At 40.6% G+C, this 14640-nt stretch overlaps 1 protein-coding gene across 1 annotated transcript in view; it reads right to left on the reverse strand.

Annotated features, from left to right (window-relative positions):
• The window catches only part of dati (datilografo), a 168873-nt gene extending 158049 nt beyond the window's left edge, over positions 1-10824 (reverse strand). Inside the window, exon 1 of the mRNA XM_069506543.1 lies at positions 9427-10824. The gene's annotated coding sequence lies outside the window, so the exon portion shown is untranslated. The remainder of the gene's footprint in view (positions 1-9426) is intronic.
• Positions 10825-14640: the final 3816 nt, after the last annotated feature.

The following is a 14640-nucleotide window of genomic DNA, read 5'->3' on the forward strand; positions in this document are numbered from 1 at the left end:
TGAGGCCTGAAGGGCTTGTACGGGAGCGGTGTGCAGGCTCGACCGTACCAAAGGGGAGATCTCCCACCGAGCGGTTGGTTGTGCTCGGTAGCGCCAGCTGGGCCGACGGTTGTATCTTGAAACTTCTATATATAGTCCAGATTGCAGAACACTCTGTTAGTGCGAGTACTGTCGGCGGTACATTTGTTCGGGACTATGTCATCGATTGAACAGCGCCATCTAGGTTCTATTGTGGCAACCGCCACATCACTCTCCTCCGAGATGAACGCGTAGTGTGAAGCAGTGAAGAGAGGTGGCGTTGTAGCGTGAAGGCGTGTGAAGGGCAATGGCTGCTAACCATCCAGAGAAGCGGTGGACCAGGACGCTTGTAGCTGGTGATGGAGTGCAGGGCCATTGGGCCCCGAGGCTGTGCTACATCCGTCTTACAGGCGTCGATGTGATTGCTGTTGCTGTAGACTTGGAGTTAGAGGAGACGTCGGGCTTGCGGTGTGTGATCCAAAGATGTTGCGGTGTATGCGATCACCCTTGATCACGTTATGTGCGCAGTGCGGTTGTGTGCGGTTGGTCTTCGATGACTTCGGCTGTTGTAGTGTGCGATTACTCTTGTATCACCGTCAGCTGTTGAGGTGTGCGACCATTCTTGATCACGTCGGTTGTTGAGATGTGCGACCATTCTTGATCACGTCGGTTGTTGAGGTGTGCGACCATTCTTGATCACGTCGGGGTCACCAATGTACGGGAGCGGTGTGCAGGCTCGACCGTACCAAAGGGGAGATCTCCCACCGAGCGGTTGGTTGTGCTCGGTAGCGCCAGTTGGGCCGACGGTTGTATCTTGAAACTTCTATATATAGTCCAGATTGCAGAACACTCTGTTAGTGCGAGTACTGTCGGCGGTACATTTGTTCGGGACTATGTCATCGATTGAACAGCGCCATCTAGGTTCTATTGTGGCAACCGCCACAGGCTTAAATGTCATAGTGCGCCACGCTGGCCAAGTGTCGATTGACTTCACCTTCTTTCAGACACCTTTGAGAACAGTTTGGAAAACTTTCGGGTATGCAGGTTTCCTCACGATGTTTTCCTTCACCGTCAAAGGCCAAAGCAAGTGATATTTCCCACCCACTTCTACTTTTTCTTCGAAGTTAAACTTAAGTGGGTGCCCGGGATCTAACCTTGGACCTTGGACTAGGAGGCCGACGCGAGTCGCGACGTCTTAACCACTAGGCTATCACTGCTTATTATTGGGCTATTTGGAACGAGTATGGCAGTTTAATGGTTTCAACGTGGCATCTGTAACGGAACGCTAAATCGCTTAGTGGTAGGTAGGTACGTCTTTGCCGGTAGGGTGCTAACTAGCGACGACCGAAGCCTCTCACTAGAAAGAAAAAAATCAACAGAAAAAATGTAAAAAGTGGACCACACCTAGAGTACGCGACAGTTCAAGATGGCAATCGGGGTACGAGGCGGGGGGACGCACACACCCACCTCACCCGCACTCGCCCGCACCGGGCTAGCGCAGGTGTGCTGGAGGTTCCCACCCCGATCGCCATGTCGACCTGTCGCGTAGGTACTATAGATGAAAGCTAAATCAGTCTTTAATTTCAGCTAGCGAGGCGACGATAATAATTTCGGTACCTTTAGTTCAAGAGTGACTTGACATTTTCTAAGCCACATTATCACTTACTATCAGGAGATGTAAATGATGAGGGGACGTATTCTGATTTCTGAGATAGAACGTGCTAATCTTGTAAACGTATAGTTAGGTATAGGATATCTACTTCATGATTATAATTGGATTCTACACGACAAACGGAAATTGCTTGACGGTATAACTTTGCCGGGCTATGGCTGGGCTATGTGCCACTGCTGAAACATCCCTACACAAATCATTTTCCTAGGTATTTTATATTATTAGTTTTAACGAATCAATGAACGCTATCTTATTCTTCGCTCTGGGCTGGGTATGTTGTGCGTCAGACGGAACGCTAATGAACGCTATATTACTCTCGATTTTCTACAAGGACGCAAACAAAAGATATTCAAAATTTTGCCATGGAGCACCGCACTTGCCAGTCAAATCAAAGAATTCGCACGGGATTTTTAAAAACCATAACATACTTAAATATCTTAGAGACAAAGGTTTCCTCGGGTATTATGCAAAAATGAGATTTACACAATATCCGTGGTGGATGTATCGTTAGTGCGCCGCGTGGGTCGCATTTACTTGTTTTGCGTCTCGGAATGCGCTGTTCGCGGCCGCGAAGAATGCATGGTAAAAACCTAGTGTCAGCCACGATATGCCAATGCAGGGAGTTGGCTCTACTTTCTATCGTCGATTGTCTCTCCTTTCAACTGAAAGACAGGGTTGGCTCTACTTTTGTATACTGTATGCCTTGATACATAACGATGTATACTCTTGTGAATCAAGGCATATAGCATTATGCTGAGGTGGAACCTTCTTTCGAGTTGTGCCACACATGGCATTCTTCTTGAGTCATGTTGGCTTTAATGCTCAAGTGGAGTAAGCGCCGGGATAACCAACTCTTAGATATATTATTAAGGCAATAATCGAAAACAATGCGGTGGAATGTGTCTATATGTTAGGTGACTTTAATTCCCACCCCCATCAGCCATTCTGGAACGAGCTTTGCGATTTTTGTACCGACCAGTCATGGTTATGTGCGGATGTAGAAAAGCTGGGAGTGAACTCAAATACATTTACCTACATAAGTGATATGAATGGTAGTCTAAGATGGTTGGACCACTGTGTAGTGACGCGATCAGCCTGGCAGACTGTTTTAAATGTTAGCGTACGTCATGATACCTATTGGTCGGACCACTTCCCGCTGTTATTAGAGTGTGATATGAGTTTAATCGTGCCGAAAATATATTCTGGAGATGACTTAAATAATAAAATCACATGGGGTCATAGATCAGATGAACAGGTTAGGTGGTATCATGACTATTGCAATAGCAAACTTAGAACTATTTGTTTCCCTGAGATGTTTGTGTCGTGTGGAGGTAAAATATGTGCGGATCCTAAACACAGACAAGGACTAGAGAATATGTACAAAGAAATAGTGAACGTATTTTCTGACGCTGCGACTGAAACTTACAGGGGAAATAAGTGTAGCAAAAAGGGCCCGATAGTTGGATGGAACAAGCACATACGGGCCGCGCACTGTGAGGCTCGGTCGAAATACCAAACATGGTTGTTATATAACAAACCGAAGTCGGGAAGGGTCTGGGACGAGATGTGTGACAGCCGTAAAATATTTAGAAGTCGGTTAAGATGGTGTCAAAATCATCAGGACCAAATAAAGATGGACATAATTGCTTCGCACAGATCGGCTAGAGATTTTTCCAGATTTTGGAAGTCAACAAACAATCTGAGTGTTCGACCAAGCCTTCCAGTGAGTGTCGCCGGGTGTAGCACGCAGAAAGAAATAGCAAATCTGTTCAGGGACCACTTTAGGGTATCGTCACCGCTGGGGCCGTCGACTCAAGTGTTCGATGCTCAGATAAATCGTGACAAGGAATTACTGCGTTTTTCTACCAAGGAAGTATCAGAGGCTATTCAAAAAATGACCCGAGGAAAGTCGCCTGGGCACGACAGCCTGAGCATCGAACATTTGAAGTACGCAGGTTTTCACTTACCCAGGGTACTAGCAATGTTCTATTCACTCTGCGTGAGTCACACGTATCTACCGGGTGACATGATGAGAACTATAGTGGTCCCTATCGCAAAAAATAAAACTGGAGATCTTTCTGATAAGTCCAATTATAGGCCCATATCACTTGCTACTATTATAGCTAAGGTTCTGGACAGTCTGTTTGATAGAAAGCTGAGCGAAACACTCGTTTTTTACGATGCTCAGTTCGGCTTTCGACCTGGATTATCGACTGAGACCGCAATATTAGCCTTAAAAGAGACTGTACAATATTATACAAGGAGAAAGACACCTGTGTACGCCTGTTTCCTCGATCTCTCCAAAGCTTTTGATTTAGTTTCTTATGATATACTTTGGAGAAAGATGGAGGAAGCAGGGGTGCAACAGGAGTTGCTTAATGTTATGCAGTTCTGGTATGCAAATCAGGTAAATAATGTCAGGTGGGGGAGGGAGCTCTCGGATTCATACGGGTTGGAGTGCGGGGTGAGGCAGGGGGGGTTGACCTCGCCGAAGCTCTTCAATCTGTATGTGAACGAGCTAATCGTGGAGCTCAGCAGCAAGCCAGTTGGTTGTTGGATAGACGGCATTAGCGTGAACAACCTAAGCTATGCCGATGACATGGTGTTGTTGGGTCCCACGGCTGGTTCAATCAGGGAGTTACTTCTAACCTGCCAGGAATATGCTACTAGACATGGTCTGATGTACAACGTGACCAAAAGTCAGTACATGATCTTTAAGGCTCCTCGTAAGCAGGTGACATATGAGCCAAAAATTATGCTGAACGGCGCTATACTCACACGTGTGCAACAATTTAAATACCTGGGTCACTATGTTACGGAGGACCTTAAAGATCATGTCGACATCGAGAGGGAGAGAAGGGCCCTGGCAGTCAGGTGTAATATGCTGGCCCGCAGGTTCACCCGATGTAGTAAAGAGGCAAAAATAACGCTCTTCAAGGCTTACTGCCAAAACTTCTACTCGGGTAGCCTGTGGGTCAACTATTCGAAAAAGGCCATAGACACCTTAAGGGTGCAGTATAACAATGGGTTCAGGATGTTGTTGGGCTTGCCGCGGTTCTGTTCAGCGTCTGGAATGTTCGCAGATGAACAGACTGATGACTTCTTTGCAGTAATGCGGAAGAAGTCATCATCACTGCTGACAAGGCTGCGCTCAAGTACCAACTGCATCCTGAGCATGTTTGCGAGCAAAATGGACTCACCAATGCTTGAACACTTTGTTCAAGTGTTGGTGAGGCCACATTTGTAAATGTAAATAATAAAATTAAAATTAAAAACTGTCTTTTTCCCACAATTGTATTATTAGTTACTAACATTAGTTTTTAAGTAAATCTGTCTACTAACAAATTGAGCCATAGATGCTTTTAATAAAAAGATTTTATTTATTTTATTTATTATGTAATGTCTGGCACAATTTAAGAAATAAACGTTTTTCTTTCTTTCTGCTTTTTCTATCGTCGTAAACCGTCGTCTCTTAGCGACTTGGACGGTCTACTCGGCTTCTGGAGCGAGCTTGGATGACTGGAGTGAAGATTTCAGCGGGGAGGGGCAATGCACGCACAACAGACGAAAACGTTTAAGTGCGGAAACCAGCCCAGAGCGAAGAAGAAGAAGAAGAACCGTCAATCGTTTCGGACAAAATATCATCTACCACGTCCACTATTGGACATCGGTATCTTGCGTTGATCACTGCAGAATAGGATCATGTGCCTTTTGTGTCCAGTGAAGATCTCCCAGCGCTGCGATGTGCAATGCGGAGTTGGCATTCAAGCACGCTGAAATCCCAACGTTCTTCCCGTTTGTCGTTTTTTGGACTATGTGCCTTGTCCATTGCCACCCGGGTTAACAATTTTTTTCTATGTAGTACATCATTCATTCTTTCATAGTCAACCCCTTGCCGGCTCACTTCAGAGCACGGCTCTCCTCTCAGAGCGAGAAGGGTTTTGGCCATAGTCTACCATGCTGGCCAAGTGTGGAATGGGAGACTTCACACACCTTTGAGAAGATTATGGAACACTCTCAGGCATGCAGGTTTCCTCACGGTGTTTTCCTTCACCGTTAAAGCAAGTGATATTTAATTATTGAAAACGCACATAACTCTGAAAAGTTAGAGGTGCGTGCCCGAGAACAAACCCCCGACCTCCGATTAGAGGGCGGACGTCCTAACAACTAGATTATCACAGCTTATATTAGCTATAATATTAATATGGATAAATAAATAATAAGGTAGAGCACAGTTCCCATCGGTCACTTCCCTGAACTGGCATAGCGTCAGTTTTCTAATACCATTAAGTACATATGTTTTTGTTTGAGAAAAATGCGTCTTATTACATTACGCCGCGCGCATCGTGTTTTGCGCATTTGTAATGATCGAGAGATGCGATCGTGCGCCTTGGTTTCACGGTGGCTTTGTGACTGCGAGGGGTTCCGGGTTCAAATACATACGTTTTACATTGCATCAACTCTGAAAGATGTATCAGACTCCTGGAAAATTTATAATTTCGTATAGAATAGAATATAATATATTTTATAAGTGGGTATTAAAAATCAAAGAATTCCCGCAAGAAAATCTAGGACTATAGTTATAGTAATAACCTTCCAATCATGTAGGTTGGAAGCGGGTAGAGACAACCTATTACGTACCATTCTATATACATATTTATATGAATATTAGCTATAGATCAGGGTGCTAGCTGTGGGTGTATTAATACCCTATCACAACACCTAGGGTGCTAAGCTGGCTAAGTATTGTGCCAATATATTGCTGCATAGCCTTTACATTTTATAATGTCATGTGTAGGTGTAAAGTTTACAACATAGATTGATGATTAACAGCGATCACGCACTCATCCGATCCGAATCCGTGAAAATACGGATATAAAAATATGTACGACATATTTATGTAATTTAAGCTACCATACAAAACAAAAATGAACGTATTTTCACGGACTCGGATCGGATGAGTGCGTAACCGCCGTAAATCTCTATCTAAATCATCTCAAGTGTTTAATTTAGACCAAAATTGCTCTTTGTATCATTTCATTTAGAATAATATCTTAGGAGATATCACGAATTTAAAATAATGGAGACGGCCGCGGCAGTCCGTGCATGCAACGCGATTATGTCGCAGTACGGAGTACGATGATATTGGAGGTAGGTTGTAGCTGTACCTACCAAGTAAAGCCTTTTTAAACTCGAGGACCCAAATCCTCAGCCTTGATGCTGTAAGGAATTGCATTCTTAAATAGTGGTAATACCATGGGGATTTTTAAAGAATCATGCGTTTAAACGTTTTTACGAAATTTGGTACTGAGATATCTTGCATCACGGGGGACGGGCTATTACAGATAGGTTACTTTTGTCCTGGAAAATCAAAAGTTCCCACGGGATTTTTAAAAACCTACATCCACGCGGGCGAAGCCGCGGGGATCAGCTAGTATCGGTACAAAAGGAAAAGGTGTGACTGACTGATTAATCAACGTACAGCTCAAACTACTGGACGGAAATTTGCCATGCAGATAACTACCTATTATGCCATAGACATCCGTTAAGGAAGTGTTTATGAAAATTTAACCCCTAAGAAGGTAAAATAGGGTTTGAAATTTTTGAAATCCACGCGGACAAAGTCGCGGGCATAATCTAGTAATTATGTAAAGTGGTAACGACACGTCGGCCTCCTATTCTGGAAATCAGGGTTCGATTCCGGGCACGTATCTCTAACTTTTGAAGTTATGTGCGTTTTAATCAATTACTTGATTTAACGGTGAAGTAAAACATCGTGAGGAGACCTGCATGCCTGAGGTTTCCCCGTTATGTTCTCAAAGATATGTGAATCTCATCAATCCGCACTTGGCCAGCTTGCTGGACTAAGCCTTCTAAACCTTCATTCTAAGAGTAGACCGATACTAAGTAGTGAGAGCTGGGAAGACGATGTGATGATGATGATGATGATGATGAAATAAATTCAAGTGTTTTAACTCCTGCTAACTGCAAAAAAGTGCTAATTTTTTTTTAAGTTGTCAACATAGGTAAATATCTACCTCTAACAAGATTCTTATAGAGGTACAGTTTAATAAAACATAAAAACGCTTTACAAAATATTTATTACAAAATATTTATTCCTTAAGTAAATAATGGTATTCATGCTGTTCTGTTTTAAGACGCAAAGAATTTTTTAAAGATTTCTTCAGTTCAGTTGAGAAACATAATAAGTAGCTAGTTGATTGAAACTTGTCATTTCCTTGCTAAGTAGCGGATGCCTCTGCTATTTCTACTTGAGATGATCATTATAAAAAGACTCATAAGATAAGATTATTCATCAGTTCTTTTAATGCCAAGCAAACGATGCGCCTTAATAAAGTAGCCGTAGAAGATCTTATGCATTATCGAGGTATTATCAAAATAATATAATTTTATGAAATTAATGTGAAGTTTCATCTCAAACGTTAAGAAGCAGACGAAAATCCAAAGGTCAAACCAATAACGCTAATGCGATTAAAATTCAACCTTCTTCAAGACCAGAAAAGTTTGAAAATACTACTTTAAATCAACGTGTCTGTACCTATAAGAAAGAAAAAAGAAAATTTTTATTCCCCTTCTTATGTAGTAGTCATTACAAAATGACTCCAGCAAACGACGCGGTGTGTGATTATAAAGTAGCCGTAGACAGTTGTATGCATAAGCGAGACATTATTAAAATAAATAATGATTTTAATGCATAACCAATTACAGCGTCCGCTTAAAATTGGAAAGCTACGCGTACATGTCCGTACATATAAAATTTAAAACCGTTTTAATGAAAACCCATCAATGTTCCACTAAAGCTCGTCCATAAATTCCGAGCACGAAGGCGGGGCCGATAGAATTTAATACAAAATCCGCCGAAATCCGCCATATTGATATATACATTTTTTCCCCCACCACCCCCATCCTACATAATTGAGCGTTGTGAAAACTATCACATTGGTAAATGACGCTCCCCCTTCCTCCCGCAGTTTTCCGACTACCCGCAATCAATAATTTGGCTGGGCAATGACTGCGATGACTTGGGCATGCGCAGTGCACCCCGCCCGAGTCATCGGCAAAACCTGAACTTGACTTGACGAAAACGAAAGTTAGAGGCGAATGTTTCTATGCCATTCTTGGCATCGGATACGCATGAGGTGCCACCTAACGTAAAGCTAGACACTATTTTGAAAACAAATTTCACGACGTTCGTTACACGCCGGTCTTTGGGACACGCCTTAAAAATTTTGCTGATCATAAAAACATATTATCAACGATGACAAAAACGCATTTTTTAATGATCTTACTAGTGAGATTTCCGTGAAAGATGAATTTGATGCTGAAAAAGATTTCGATGTAAATGTATTCTTTAATGTACGTGACGAATAAATTGTTAGTGACGCTTAAGTAGAATCACATGAGAGCGAGCGAGATAGCCAATTCGGCGACGATGGTGAACCGAACATTTATGGGAGGCTTAAAAATGGAGATCGCAGTAACAAACATGGACGAACATATAAAAATTAAGCCGCATACGCTGAAAACGTATAATTTAGACTTAGAAAATTAAGTTTTACAGCAAATTTTGTCCATAGCGTAAGTAGTATCAAGCACGTTTGAATCTGTTATGCCATCATTCAACATTTTATGATGCCAAGAGTAACGCAAGAGTGGGGACTCTTGCGTTATACTACTTACTCTATAGACTGAAATTATGCATTTTTGGTACTTACCTTTAGTAAAATCTTATGAAGCTTGATGTCTTGCTGGATTTAAGGGTTGTCTGTTCTGTTATTCGATTTCGAAATCAAATTCTGTGATTTGTCGATTTTCTCCTCTATCCTTTTTATATGATATTCAGAGTTCTAAGTTCTCTTCTCTTGTATTGTTTTCTTATTTAGTATCTGTGTTTATTGTATAGTCCTTGCTTATTTTTAAGCCCGTTAAATTTTATACATATTCATATAAAACATTACAGGTATAGAAATAACAAAACATTTAACTAAGTCTTAACTTTAATTTACTTTTAATTTTGTACTATTAAAGAAATCTAGAAGTCATTTCAACAGGTAGGTAAACTTGATAAATTTAGATTTTTTGTAACGTTTTTGGCGTAATTTTATCTTACCTTTTTTACTATTAATTTAAGGCCAATTTAAGGCACGAGTTTTTTGTTTTTTTTTGCTTGTTTGTTTTCACCTCCCTTATAATCTGGAGCGGTAGATGAAATTGGTCGAAACTTTTCCAAAATGTATTTGCCAAAAGTCTCAAATATCACTTAGCCTTATGTTTAAGTCCAGAGTCACTAGATTACTTTCACTATATATATATATATGGAGAGTCTGCTTATAAAACTCAATATAACTCAATCGAAAAGTTCCAAAAATAACCAGTGTTGTTTAAATGTACTCAAAAAACTTAAATTCTTAAATTCTCTTTTCTATTGTTTCCTTGTAATAACGGTTGATATAAACGTAAAACTTGTTCTATTGCGAAAAAACGTGTTTCTTTATCGTCAAATGGCGGTGGCTGTTATTTGTTTATCCTAAATTTCCTTTTGCTATAAAATCTTGGATATCTTCAGCTTCTTGCGCATTTAACTTAGTTGTTTTTCCATCTGTAGTGCCACTGTCTACTGCGTGGCCTTCCCATGGATCTTCTCCTCCTTCTTCTTCTTATGTTTGTTTTCGGCTGTTCCTCCCGGATGGTCGTAGATGTTTCGATGTTACATTAGCCCTAGCACGACGAATCCGAGCCGAACTGCCTCTCAGTTGCCTTAACACTAATTTTACAGTTTACAGAAAATTAAACCGGTGTTCCGATCTGTTGCGAAAAGTTCAAGTGTTGCTGAATACTATTGGTTAATCGATCACTTAAAATCTAGGATGATTATGTGAAAAAACTGAATATTGTCTATTGCATAAAACTATCTCTTGAATGTGTCAGCGGGCGGCAGCGATGACTCTAACGCATGCGCGTAATATTTTCGAAATTTTTGTTAAAACCAAAAGATTGGTATATTTTAAATTTTCGATTTTTTTTCTTCGTTTTTAGGCCGTTTGAATTTTTTTGATAATTTTTTTGAGGTTTTTTTTGGTGCGTTGAGTCGTTGCGCGTTGCGTAGGTGGTAAGCACGCGTCGTCATCAGCCTCGCTGGCTACACTGATGTTGGCAGGTTGCATCGCTGCTGCAACGACCCCGGGAGGAGGATGGGGGACACCTGACCCCCCGGGGGCGCCCCATCCCGGTTTCGCGCGTCCACCTCGGAATCATCAAATAATGATTTTGTGTGTTTATTATAAAACTTCACATATATATACGGGCGTGGGCTCTACAGAACCGCCCGAGGAATTCAATTTACAAATTACAGCCTACATCTATGTGTGCATTTTGCGCGGACGTTTAGAATAAACTATTTGCTTGTTATTAATATCAACTGAGGCGTTATCAACACGCGATCAATACCGCGAATTTTGTGTACATAAAGATTATATACAAAATGGCCAGGCGGGCTTCGAATTATATAATATAAAGGCGGCCATTTTATCGAAATTGCTATAAGTTAATGTTACGGTGCCACCTATAAAGATTTACCTGCCTTATTAACGCAATGGGTAGGTACCTACTTAATTTTACTCATTACTACCCCCTACTTCAGTCACGCTATTCTAATGAGGATTCGAATTGGCACTTTCCTGGTGATTTCTAACTGCTGCGCCAGCGAGAAGTTTAGCGCTGGTTTTAGAGACAATTTGTGACTTCTCTACATTTGCTTAGAGGCTATTTTCCAAAATCTACACTTTGGTTGTACGGTGTGCATTGTGTGCATGGTTTATAACTAACCTAGCCCAACAGTAGTGTACTCATTTGATTTGAGGAGATTGACCTGAAACACAGAGCGGCTATATGATTAATTTTCATATCAGCAACACCATTTCAAATCCTTCTAACGTTGTGGTTAGGACTTTAGGGCCACGCAAATTCTTTAACACCTGAGTTTTCTATAAAGGATAGCATTTTATTAATAAAGGGAAACCGGTACACTTTTGGGATAATAATTACCTATGTGTGATCTTTCAAAGCCTAGAATGGCACAGAATGATATTTTCAAGGAAATTGTATTTTATCTATTCAGCAGTTGTTTATTCAACATTTATGAAGTTTCAATAATGGTCAGGAAGAGGAATATTTAAAAGTCCGCGGCTCATTTTTGTCAAACCCGTTACTAGCACAAGCTCAAACTCAGCATGAGAGAAAAGCAGGACATTAATCATAATATTGTACCTACTATATAGTATATAGTAAGTATTACATAAATGTTGTTCTTAAAAAGTAATCAGCAGCTATTCAAAGGTTCATTAGTTTATGATAAAGTAGGGTTCCCCAAGAATCACATTAAACTTATAATTAATCAAAAAAATAAGAACCGTTTAGGAGACCTAGGTTGCTCACGAGGGCAGTTACATGACTGGAAACATGGAGCTATGAATCAGCTTAGTGTTGTTAAATGATATTGAAAAAAGAAGGCAATTGGGACTTTTTAAAAATTATAATTTGTCCTCTCTGTCACTGATATAGCACTTATATATCTATGGGTTGATGAGTCGCCGAATCCGCCAATAGATCGTAATTGGAAGTTATAGAGCTCAATTCTGTGTAACTATTGAGCTGTTTTACGTAAGCTCTTCATCAATGATGATTTTGCATTGAAATGGTTCAAAAATGTACCTATTGATGCCAAGAGCCAAGAATTCGATTCTCAGCTAGAGGGTTCCGTACCTCAAAAGGAAAAATGGAACCCGAATAGGATCACTTTGTTGTCTGTCTGTCTGTCTGTCTGTCTGTCTGTCCGTCTGTCCGTCTGTCTGTCAAGAAACCTACAGGGTACTTCCCGTTGACCTAGAATCATGAAATTTGGCAGGTAGGTACCTAGATCTTATAGTTGACATTTGGGGAAAAATCTGAAAACCGTGAATTTAGGGTTAGATCACACAAAAAAAATTAAATTGTGGTCATGAACTAATAATTAGTATTTTCAACTTTCGAAGTGAGTGACTATATCAAGTGGGGTATCATATGAAAGGTCTTCACCTGTAAATTCTAAAACAGATTTTTATTTATTTTTATGCATCATAGTTTTTGAACTATCGTGATCGTCGAAAAAATACGACTGTAGTACGGAACCCTCATTGCGCGAGCCTGCTCGCACTTGGCCGGTTTTATTTATTATAATAATATAGGCCACTAGGGTATCACAGCTTCTCATTCCCCTTCTCTGAGAGGAGACCTGTGCTCTGTAGTAAGCCGGCAGTAAGTTGATCATGATGATGATGATGATGATAATCTTAATCCATCCAGTTAGGTACCTACCTACCAACTTGGATAAATCCCAAAAGGTACTTTTAGTAACTAAGTGACTAAATAATTTTAAATACATATCCCGACACACTAAAGCTGAAATCTATAGAGCGCACTTTGACTTTGCTCAGACATAAGTTTGAGTTAAAACGAGACAGATTTATGCGAGAGATGTAGCTCTGTCTCGTTTTAACTCTGTCTTTAGTCTAACTAAGTCAAAGTGCGCTCTATAGATCTCACCCTAAGCTACGGTACCCTGAAGCGTACCGTAGCTTAGTGGTCGGAGCTTCGGGCGCGATCCCAAGACACGCGGGTTTGATTCCTGCCGGTCCGCAATTTTTGAAAGGTAGGTATGTACTTATTCAAAATAATTTAGAAACTAGCTTATGCTCGCGACTTCGTCCGCGTGGACTATAAAAATTTCAACCCCCTATTTCACCCCATTATTGGTTGAATATTCAAAAAACCTTTCTTAGCGGATGCCTACGTCATAATAGCTATCTGCATGCCAAATTTCAGCCCGATCCGTCCAGTAGTTTGAGCTGTGCGTTGATAGATCAGTCAGTCAGTCAGTCAACTTTTCCTTTTATATATTTAGATTTCCTTGAAGTGTAGGTAAAACACTATAAAAATTGTAAAAATATAGTAAGTGACTAAAGTACGAAGTGCGTGCCCGGGATCGACACCCTTTGAATATATTTCTATCTAGATACTTAATTGATATTCATACAAAAATTGGCTGATTTATAATGCTTTGTTCGTATTAAAATATCATGTGGGCACATTCATTTGTACAGTGACGGGTGATTCGGGATTACAGGGTGTTAACATTTCTCTATGACGCTGTTAATCGCTCGGTGTGCACCCGCACCGGTCCGTGATGTTAAGACTTTTAAGTAATTAAATGCTCCCAAATCAGGTGCACACACTGTATATAAGCATTAGTTACTATCATCATCATCATCAACAACAACCGATAGACATCCACTGCAGTGATGTGCTCAGTTTACCAAGATGGGGCATGCCAAGCGTTGTCCAGTAATAAATAATCCAGCATGTTAATCGGCTAGGTATTTATATACGGGTAGGTAAGGTTTAATTCCTCATTAACGTAATCACATTAAAATGACGTTTTAAAAACATTTAAAACTAAATAAAACTCAAAAAGCGCGAATAAATCACAGCAAGATTATCTTTCGCCGATTGCACGTAGGCAGGCGTTTTCTGTAATGCCTACAATTATTATGTTAAATACGAGTACAAAATTGACAATTTATTGTACGCAATCATTTACCACATAGATCTACAGCTCGCATATTTATCATGATACTAGCTGCCCCGGCGAACTTCGTACCGCCTAACAGTCGATTCTTTTTCAGGATTTCTTTAAATTTTTCTCTCCGTAAAAACCATTCTCGTACTTCTAGGATTATTATAAGTAAAAAAAGAATTAGCGAAATCAGTTCAGCTGTTCTCGAGATTTGCGATCAGCAACACATTTAGCGATTCATTTTTATATATAGAGATAGATAAGTATAGTAGTTTCTGTACATCACATTTTTGAAGGTTCGATTCCGGACCTCTAACTT

This window comes from Maniola hyperantus, chromosome 23 (assembly GCF_902806685.2).
Source record: "Maniola hyperantus chromosome 23, iAphHyp1.2, whole genome shotgun sequence".
Classification (NCBI taxonomy): Eukaryota; Metazoa; Arthropoda; class Insecta; order Lepidoptera; family Nymphalidae; genus Maniola; species Maniola hyperantus.